Source organism: Vicugna pacos, chromosome X, assembly GCF_048564905.1.
Source record: "Vicugna pacos chromosome X, VicPac4, whole genome shotgun sequence".
NCBI lineage: Eukaryota > Metazoa > Chordata > Mammalia > Artiodactyla > Camelidae > Vicugna > Vicugna pacos.
Genome location: NC_133023.1, coordinates 68,185,157 through 68,195,128, shown reverse-complemented (window position 1 = coordinate 68,195,128; position 9,972 = coordinate 68,185,157). Strand labels below are relative to the sequence as shown.

Below are 9,972 nucleotides of genomic sequence, written 5' to 3'. Positions count from 1 at the left end.
CTTGAAACCTAATGGAGTTTGTCAGGCTGGATTTTGAAATTGCTTGGGATCAGTTACTCTTTCATTTTCTCCTTATGGAAAAAGAATGTCAGTAACTGTTATCCTATGCCTGTACCACATCTGCATTTTGGGAGCAGATAAATTTTCTCTTTAGTTTTACAATTCACATGAAAGAGAATTGCTCCCCAGAATGGATCATACCCAGAATCTCATCCATACCTAATTTAGATTATTTTGATGATATGATTTGGGACTTCTGAGCTGATAAAATTTAGGTTTGGGTTTTTGTTGTTGTTGTTGTTTGGGGGATTTTTTGCCAGTTTGTTTTGTTGATGCGTGTATGCTCAGGTCTTGACCGCGTACTTCCGCAGTAGGTATAGCCACTCCTTCCGTTGCTGCTTCTTGGTCTTCGGTGTCTCTTCCCGATGCATGGAGGGCGTTTTCTTGGGTCACAGATCCAGGGCTTTGAACTTCTTGCCCTTATAGAATTTCCTGAGGTTCTCTTTGTGCGTCTGGCTAATGACAGTGAGAACAGGAGCAATGGATTTGTGAACAACTCGGATCTTGGAGAGGTTAGAAGCCGGGCCACCTGTCACTTTAATGACATCCAGCTGGGACAGCACAACCTTTAGGTCCTCCAGATGTTCCAGCAGCTCCCCCTTCTCGCAGGGAAAGTCTGGAGCCTTAATCTTGGTCATGACTGAGCAAGGTACCACCACCGCCTTCTCAGAGGGAAAGAGCATAATTTGGAACTTTGAATTGATGCTATTGGGGACTTTTGGGGGCTTTAAGATGGGGTGAATATATTTTGCATGTGGGACAGACATGAATCTTTGTGAGCCAGAAAACAGACTGTGATAAGCTGAATAATGCTTCTCTCTCCCACAAAGATAACAACATTTGAATCTGTATAACCTACAAATGTTACCTTACATGGCAAAATGATCTTTGCATAAGTAATTAAGTTTAAAAAGCTTGCAATGTAGAGATTATCCCAGATTAGCCAAGCGGGCCCAATTAATCATAGGAGTCTCTAAAGTAAAGAACTTGTCCCGGCTGTGATTAGGGGAAAAGGGTCAGAGGAATGCAATCTGAAAAGAACTCTAACTGCCCTTGCTGGCTTTGAACATGGAGAAAGAAAACTGTGAGTCAGAGACCTCTACAAACTGGAAAAGACAAGAAACTAGATTCTGTACTGGAGCCTCCAAAAAGGAACGCAGTCTTGCTGACAGCTTGGTTTTAGCCCAGTGAGACTCATGTTGAATTTATGATTTACCAGATTGTAAAATAATGGATCTGTGTTGCTTTAAGCCACTAAGTTTATGGTCATTTGTTAGAGAGGCAATATAAAATTAAGACAATTATGTGTATTGTAATTTTGAGAATAATCCATAAAATAATCAAAACAATGTATAATTTAGGAAAAAAGAATTGGTAAAATTAATTTAGCTAACAAAAAATAGAAGCAAAATGGTGAGTAAAAGCTATAGAATGTATGAGACAAATACAAAGCAAAAAAAAGATTCGTATTTCTTTCAAATATATCATGAATTTCCTTAATTGAAAATGGACTAAATCCTCAAGATTATCAGGGATGATTTAAAAATTACAACATAAGTGCACAGAAAGATTGAAGGAAAATGATTGACAAATATCCCATGAAAATACTAGTGACATAGCCATATAGCTATATTTTTATCAAACAAAATATTCTTTAGGGCAAAAATCATTGCTAAGATTAAAGAGGATCTCTTCACAATATTTAAATGTTCAATTCACCAAGAACATATTAATTCTAGGTTTGAATTCACTTAAAACAGTCTCAAAATAAATATAGAGAAAAACAACAGAATTAATAGAAAATTTTAAAAAACATAGTAGGAGATTTTAACCCACTTTCCTCAACAATTGATTGAACAAGTTATAAAGATACAGAAGATTTAAACAAGAATTAGAAAACATTACCTAAATAATGTACATCTAAGACTGAAATCAACAACAGCAATGTACCTATTTTTTCAAGAGCACACAAAAAAGGGAAGAGACTATAGATCTACCCATATATAGACACTTGATTTATGACTAATATGACACTGCAAAATAGTGGGAGGAAGAGTAGTCTTTTCAATGAATTGTGCTAAGAAATTTGGTTAAACATATGGAAAAAAATTAAATTGTACCTCAATATTACATCATACACAAATATTGATTCCAATTCAAATAAAAAGCAATAGTGAAAGGCAAAGCTGTAAAGCTTTACAAAAGACTATAAGAGAATATTGTAATAAATTAAGAGTAGGAGAGATTTCCTAAACAAAACATGTAAAGCATTAGCCATAAAGGAAAATATTGTTGAATCTGCAGTAAAATGAAGAACCACTGTTCATGAAAAGAGATCAAAAAAGAGTGGCAAGAAAAGAAAAGCCACAGACTGAGTGAACATATTTGAAAAATTTATAACCATAAAAGAACTATTATCAAATATATATATAAATAACTTTGACAAATCTACCCAAGAGAGAGAGAACTTTAATAAGAAAATGGACAAAATACAAGATAATTCAAAAAAGAGGAAAAGTCCAAATGATGAATAAAATAAAAATATGAAATGGTTCTTAAACCCCTTAGTACACAGGGAAATGTAAGTTTAAAAAAATGAAATAGCTGTACACACTCAACAGATTAGCTAGCTAGCAAAAAAAAAATGAATAAATACAAAAATAAATAAAAGTAACACTGCCAAATATTGTTGAGAATGTAGAACAACACGACTCCTTATAGACTGTTGGAAGGAGCAAACAATTTTATGACCACTCTGAAGAAAATTGGCATTGCCCTGTAAAGTTGAACATATCCTATTACCAATCAGCATTGCAAGTTACATGCCTAAAAACCTCATGCACATTTATTTGAAATTACATGTACAGATATGTTCTGAGAAACACTTGTAATCATCAGAAACTGTAAATAAAATAAACGTTCATCGATGTGACATTCAAAATTTTAGTACCTTGAGCCTAAGGAATATTATATAGCACTGAAAATGGATGCCATACAGCTCTGCACAACAACATGGATCGATCTTACATCATATCAGGTGAAAAATCAAGACATAAAAGAATGCATGCAAATGTATTCCATTTATTTAATGTTCAGTAACAGGAAAAAAACAGAACTCATTTGTGTAGGAATGCCAATATAGTTAGAAAAATTTTAAAGCAAAATGAAGAAAAACAGTATTATGAAAGTCAGGACTCTGGGAAAAAGCCAGGTTACCATTGGGAAATGAATGGCATTTACAGATGTATATCTATATCTCTATAGGTATATATAGGTATAGAGATATAGTAACTCGATATATATCAATATCTATATCCATAGATATAGAGATATATATAAATAGAGATAGATATATTTTAAGAAACATATATATATAAAATTCTGCAGTGGTCTGGAACATATATATATATATATATATATATACACACTTGCCACAATCTAGATATAAATTTTATGCAATTTTTCTCTAATTATGTGCTATTCCAAAATTTAATTTTTTCCCAATTTTCATGAAGGAGGGAGCAATGAACTAGATCAAATGCTACTGAAAGAGCAGTATGAGGACTGAGAATTGACAACTGGATTTGATGACGTGGAAGTAACTCAATATATGTCAGTTTAATTTGCATTTTTCCAACTAGATTAGATATAATTTGAGAAAAGAAGCCATCTTTTTAAATTCCTTTTATAATATTTTTGTACTCAGAGTGAAGCTAAAGAGACCTAGTCCAAATTTCAATCTCTGCTTCTTACCTTCCAAATAACACTGAATAAATGATTTAACCTTTCTTGGTCTCAGTTTGATTATAAAATGGGAGCATATTTGTCTATATTGTGAGAATTAAAAAAAAACTGATGTAGTCAAAATGACTAATAATTTCTGACTTATAGAAGGCACTCAATGAATGTTTAACACTCTATAATCAGTTCAGTTTACCTACTTCAGTAAATAGGTGATTAATAAATATATGTTGTTTTTCACTGTTATTTGGTAGAAATTAAAAGTTACATATAAAACTGATCTTGAAATTAAATTTCCACATGTTCTCTCCAAATTGAGGTTAAATGCAACTTCAGAACCAGTCATTTTAATCGGATACATCAAAATCCTACCACTTATGTGAATGATATCTACAAGATAACAGGTATTTTTCAGCTATTAAACCCAAGCTGTAAATACAAAAATTGACACAATGAGAACTACAGCACTCTCGGCACATAACAGCTCAACCCATATGTCTGCACCGAGGGGACAAACCCACATGGCTTCTAATAGTATCAGGGTGTGTCCTTAATATGACTCCAGCGCCCCATCAAAATGTGTGTGCCTGAGAAAGCTATGTTCTACCAGGAAAATTTACTCTTTGTTCTAGTCAACAACTGATGACAGGCCCTTGACCTCCCCTTTCTTAGCTCATTTACAGGGATACCTCATAGATATTGTGGTTTTGGCTCCAGACCACTGCAGTAAAGTAAATATAACAATAAAGCAAATCACACAAGTTTTTTTGGTTTCCCAGTGTATAGAAAAGTTATGTATACAATATACTGTAGTCTATGAAGTGTGCAATAGCATTATTGTCTAAAAATATACATACCTTAATTAACAAAACAACAATGAATTTGTACATCGAATGACTCTTGCTTTCAACAACAATTTTTTTGTAGCATGCAGTGCTATTTGATAGCATTTTACCCACAGTAGAGCTTCTTTCAAAATTAGAGTCTACTGTGTCAAATCCTGGCCCTGTTTTATCAATTAAGTTTACGTAATATTCTGAATCCTTTGTTCCATTTCAACATTCTTCACCAGGACTATACTCCATCTCAAGAAACCACTTTCTTTGCTCATCCATAAGAAGCACCTCCTCATCCATTAAAGCTTTATCATGCGATTGCAGAAATTCAATCACATCTTCAGGCTCCACCTCTAATTCTAGTTCTCTTGCTATTTCCACCACATCTGCAGTTACTTCCTCCACTGAAATCTTGAACCTCTCCAAGTCATACATGAGGGTTGGAATCAACATCTTCCAAACTCCTGTTAATACTGATATTTTGGCCTCTTCTCATGAGTCATAAATGTTTTTTTTTAAATAAATGTTTTTAATAGCATCTGAATGATTAGTCTTTTCCAAAAAGTTTTTAATACTTTTCCCATGTCCATCAGAGGAATCACTGTCTATGGCAGCTACAGCCTTACCAAATGTATTTCTTAAGCAAGACTTGAAAGTCAAAATTGCTTCTTGAAACTATGGGCTGCAGAATGGATGGTGTGTTAACAGGTATGAAAACAACATTAACCTCATACATTTTCATTAGAGCTCTTGGGTGACCAGGTGCACTATCAACGAACACTAATATTTTGAAAGGATTTTTTTTTTTTCCTGAGCAGTAGATCTCAATGTGTGTGCTTAAAATATTCAGTGAACCATGTTGTAAACCGATGTGCTGTCATCTAGGCTTTGTTGTTCCATTTATAGAGCAAAGGCAGAGTAGATTTAACATAATTATTAAGGGCCTTAGGACTTATGGAATGGCAAATGAGCATTGGCGTCATCCTCAAGTCACCAGTTGCATTAGCCCCTAACAAGAGAGTCAGCCTGTCCTTTGAAGCTTCAAAGCCAGACATTGACTTCCCCTTTCTAGCTGTAAAAGTCTTATATGGCATGTTGTTCTAATATAAGGCAGTTTCATCTATATTGAAGAGCTGTTGTTTAGTGGAGCCATCTTCATTAATTGTCTTAGCTAGATCACAGATCACCAGAACAAATACAATAATAATGAAAACATTTGAAATATGGTGAGAATTAAAATGTGGCACAGAGACACAAAGTGAGCAAATGCTGATGGAAAAGTGGAGCCCATAGGCTTGCTCAATGCCAGGTTGCCAGATACCTTCCATTTGTAAAAAAAAAATGCAGTATCTGTGAAGCGTAATAAAACCAAGTAGCTAAAATGAGGTATGCCTGGACTACAAAGGGTTTGCAATTGTGAATGCTTTCTCTGTCCCAGTTTCTGTGGCAAGATAGAATCGTAACTTCCACAATTGCCAGCTGAAAGACACAGCTGGCCTAATCTCATTTGTAAGAACCAACATTTTGTAACGTCTCACTTGCGCCTCCACCTAGCCCCCTCCTTACTCCATTTGGGGGTAGGGGGTGACATATACACATACGGAGAAGATTATTTTGAGCCTCAGAAAAAAAAAGAAAGAAAAAAGAAAGAAAAACTAGCTTCCCAAAATGTTTAGCAAAATCCCTCCAAATAATTTTAGCCATTAACTGCAGCATTTATGCCATTCTCTGAACAAAAGGCTGAATTGACAGATGTACAGTATAATCAAGTCATTTCCCTTTAAAATGCCCAATCACCTTAGCATAAATTGGAATGGAGCTCAGTTCTTTAACTGCTGTCAGTAGATACTGAATAAAACCTGATTTCCCTGCTATAACTGATGTCCATTTTTGTTTATCTTTGACAGCAGTTACTGTGGAAATTTTCCAAATATCTATTATCTGAGAAGAAAGTGTCTCAATAGTGGCAAAAAAAAAAAAAAGCAAATTTTCCCTTTAGTAATGAAACCTGTGAAAGGAAAGGAAAGATTCATTAAATTCCTGTCACTTATGATACGGGCGTGGAAAAGGTGCAGAGGAGTGGTACCCTGAAGCAGAAGGGAAGTGAGAAGAGCCAAGAGGAAAATAAAAATCGTATCTTATTATTTTAAACATGGCAAGATGGCAAAAGGAATAAGCCCATGGCTTTTGCTCCGAGCATGAGTGAAATACAAACAGAACTCCAAACAGGCATGCTCCTCCAGAAGTAAAATGTAACAAAACCCAAACCCACAGTTGATAAGAGCGTTTCAATTAAAATAATCATGTGTATGGAGAGGCTTCAATGTTTGTACAGATTAAAAACTGAAAATACGGGTTAAAAAGAGAAAGTTTGAAGATAGAGATGAACAAAATCTACAGGCATATAGACGTAAGATAGGCAAAACCTCTGTCTTCCTCAGTATAACAGAGCCAGGGGACATCTTTTGAAATGTAATATGTTTGTGAAATGTATAAATGAAATTTTTATTTTAAAATTAAAATAATACATTTCTGCAATTCATTGCCACACAAGGGAGACAAGGAGAACTATAACTAGGTTCAAGAAATTTTTAAGTGGATTAAGAGATGCCAGAACCATGATAATTTTATTTTCTAAAAAAAAAAAATCTATCATGTTTTTAACTTTATTGAGGAATAATCGCCAAACATAACTGCATATATTTAAAGTATACAATGTGATGATTTTAGATACATATAAATTGTGGAATGATTACTAAGATCAAGATACTTACCACATCCATCACCTTACATAGTTAACACTTTTGTGTGTATATGGTGAGAATGCTTAAAAGTCTACTCTAGCGTCTTTCAAGTAACAATACAGTAATATTACCTATAGTCATCAGACTGTTTTAGATCTTCGGAATTTATTCTTCTTATAACTGAAAATTTGTACCGTTTGACCTATATCACCCAACTTCTACCTCCCCCTATAACAACTTTCTATAGAACATTGTTTGAGGTTGACAACCTTATTTATTCTCCAGTGACAGAGAATGGCTCTTGAGCTTGAAAGGTCATTTGATTACTATGTCACTACACACACACACACACACACACACACACACACACACACACACTGCAATTGTCTTTATCCCCTGTATTAGCAAAGTGCCACAGACTAAGTGGCTTAAACAACGGAAATATATTGGCTCACAGTTCTGGAGGCTAGAAATCCAAAATCAAGATGTCTGCAGGGTTGATTCCTTCTGAGGGCTGTGAGAGAAAGCTCTGTTTTAGATGTCTTTCCTTGTCTTAGAGATGGTCATCTTCTCTCTGTGTGTTTTCTCACTGCCTTCCCTCTAATGCATGTCTTGGTGTCCAAATTTTTCTTTTTCTTAAGGACAACAGCCATATTGGGATAAGTCCCACCTTAATAACCTCATTGAAACCTGATTATCTCTGTAAAGACCCCATCTTCAAATAACAGCACATTCTGAAGTACTGGAGGGTTCAGACTTCAACATAAAAAAATTTCAGGGGGAGTGATAAAATTCAATCCATAGCACCCACTGATGTAGTAACTGTCATACATTTAATAATTCTTTTGAATAATTTTTCTTAAAATAGGAAGGCTGTATTTTTATTACCTTTGAAAATTACGAGAATTGAAATGATGATAATGTCATTTCTTACTGTTTTCAAAGAAACACTTTGGGGTCTTTGCGTGTGTTTGTGCGTGTGTGTGTGTGTGTAAGGGGTGAAGAAAATAAAATTGTTTACTGCACTTCACTCAAGAGTGGCTTCAATATGTTTTTTATTATTGTTGTTAATAATAAGGCCACTTCTGAATACTACTATGAATTCTTGAATAAGAATTCTCAGTTTTTAGAATCAATAATATTGTCTTGACATTTTTTATATTCCTTTGCTAAAACTTATCCTTGACACAAAACATTTTATCTTGATGTTGTCATTTAGCCCCTTGAATATATTTACCTTCTATTGTCATGTCTCTATGTTGTGTAGATTAGCAATTACCGAACAAATGCTATTCCAGCAAACTCTCTGTAAAACAAGTAGTGAAATACGGAGAAGCTTTCAATAGTACTTTGTTTTTTACTGAATAACATCTGGCTTGTATTTTGCAGGAATGAATTTGATCTCCAAAAGCCCTATTCTCCTGAAGAAATATTAGTACAACATACAGTTCATTATTCAACAGTTCTATTTAATACAGCAGGTGGCATTGTTACTGAAAATAAAATAAGTACATAAATAGTACAGAGCATCACAGGGAGAGATTTACTTCTTATAATTGATTTGAAGAAATAAATTAAAATAAAATTTACTTGATTATACTATATCTGTTAATTCAGCCTTCTGTTCAGATAATGGAATACATGCTGCTATCAATGGTTAAAATTAATTGGAGGAATTTTGTTAAAAACTGACTTTCCAACATTTGGGTGGTTACATATGTACACACACAAAGATTAATCCAAATCTGGAGAAAAAAATGTGACACTTAAATAGGAGTGCAGTTTTTGTAGAATTCTATCAATATTCAATTTAGATCTGATACTCCATATTTGCTTCCATGCTAAGGAGAAAAGGCCTTCTACTCCACTGGTGACAAAAGCTATGTCTTTTCACTGTATATTAAGGGTTCTGACATTGGTATATGTCCTAATGTCCTTTGGGGCAGAAAGTTAGCCACTCACTAATATGTTGGCCCACAGAGTTTACTGCTGATTAAAGTTGCATAATTATAATTCATTTCAGTGTCATTTGAAATTAAATGTGGTGGTTTACTTAATGCATTCCAGTATCTGTATATGATTCTGTGTGTGTGTGTTGGGAATTGGGGGGACAGAAAGCATTTACCTGTGGGTCTTAGGAAGGATCTGATTGAAGTTGGTTAATATCCAGATGATGTCAGACTCATAGGGGTGGGGCAGAAAATAAAAGGTGGCTTCAGTCCTAGGCAAAAATGAAAGGGCCAGAATAGTGGAAAAATAAGCAGGATTAGGAACACACAATTTAAATTGTTGTAACTACGACTCTGGGACTTTTGAAGATTTGGGTGTAGGTGGGTCTCTAAACCTGGATTATGTATTCACTTGGGAATAATTGCAAAACTGAATACTAAAATTGGGTTTTAAGCTGGGGTGCCTAGTCATAGGTAAACAAGGAAAGGACAGAGAAACATTTATTCATTCCCGTACCCGTAATGTGTTAGGTTCCTTATGTAAATGATCTTTTAACCATCTAAATATTTCTGTGAAGCAAGTATTATCACCTCCATTTTACAGACGATAACATTATTTCAAGGACAGTAAATGATAGGTCC

At 34.4% G+C, this 9,972-nt stretch overlaps 1 pseudogene; it reads right to left on the bottom strand.

Moving 5' to 3' along the window:
• Positions 1-344: 344 nt before the first annotated feature.
• Positions 345-698, bottom strand: LOC102528657 (large ribosomal subunit protein uL29 pseudogene; annotated as a pseudogene).
• Between the last annotated feature and the right edge of the window lie 9,274 nt (positions 699-9,972).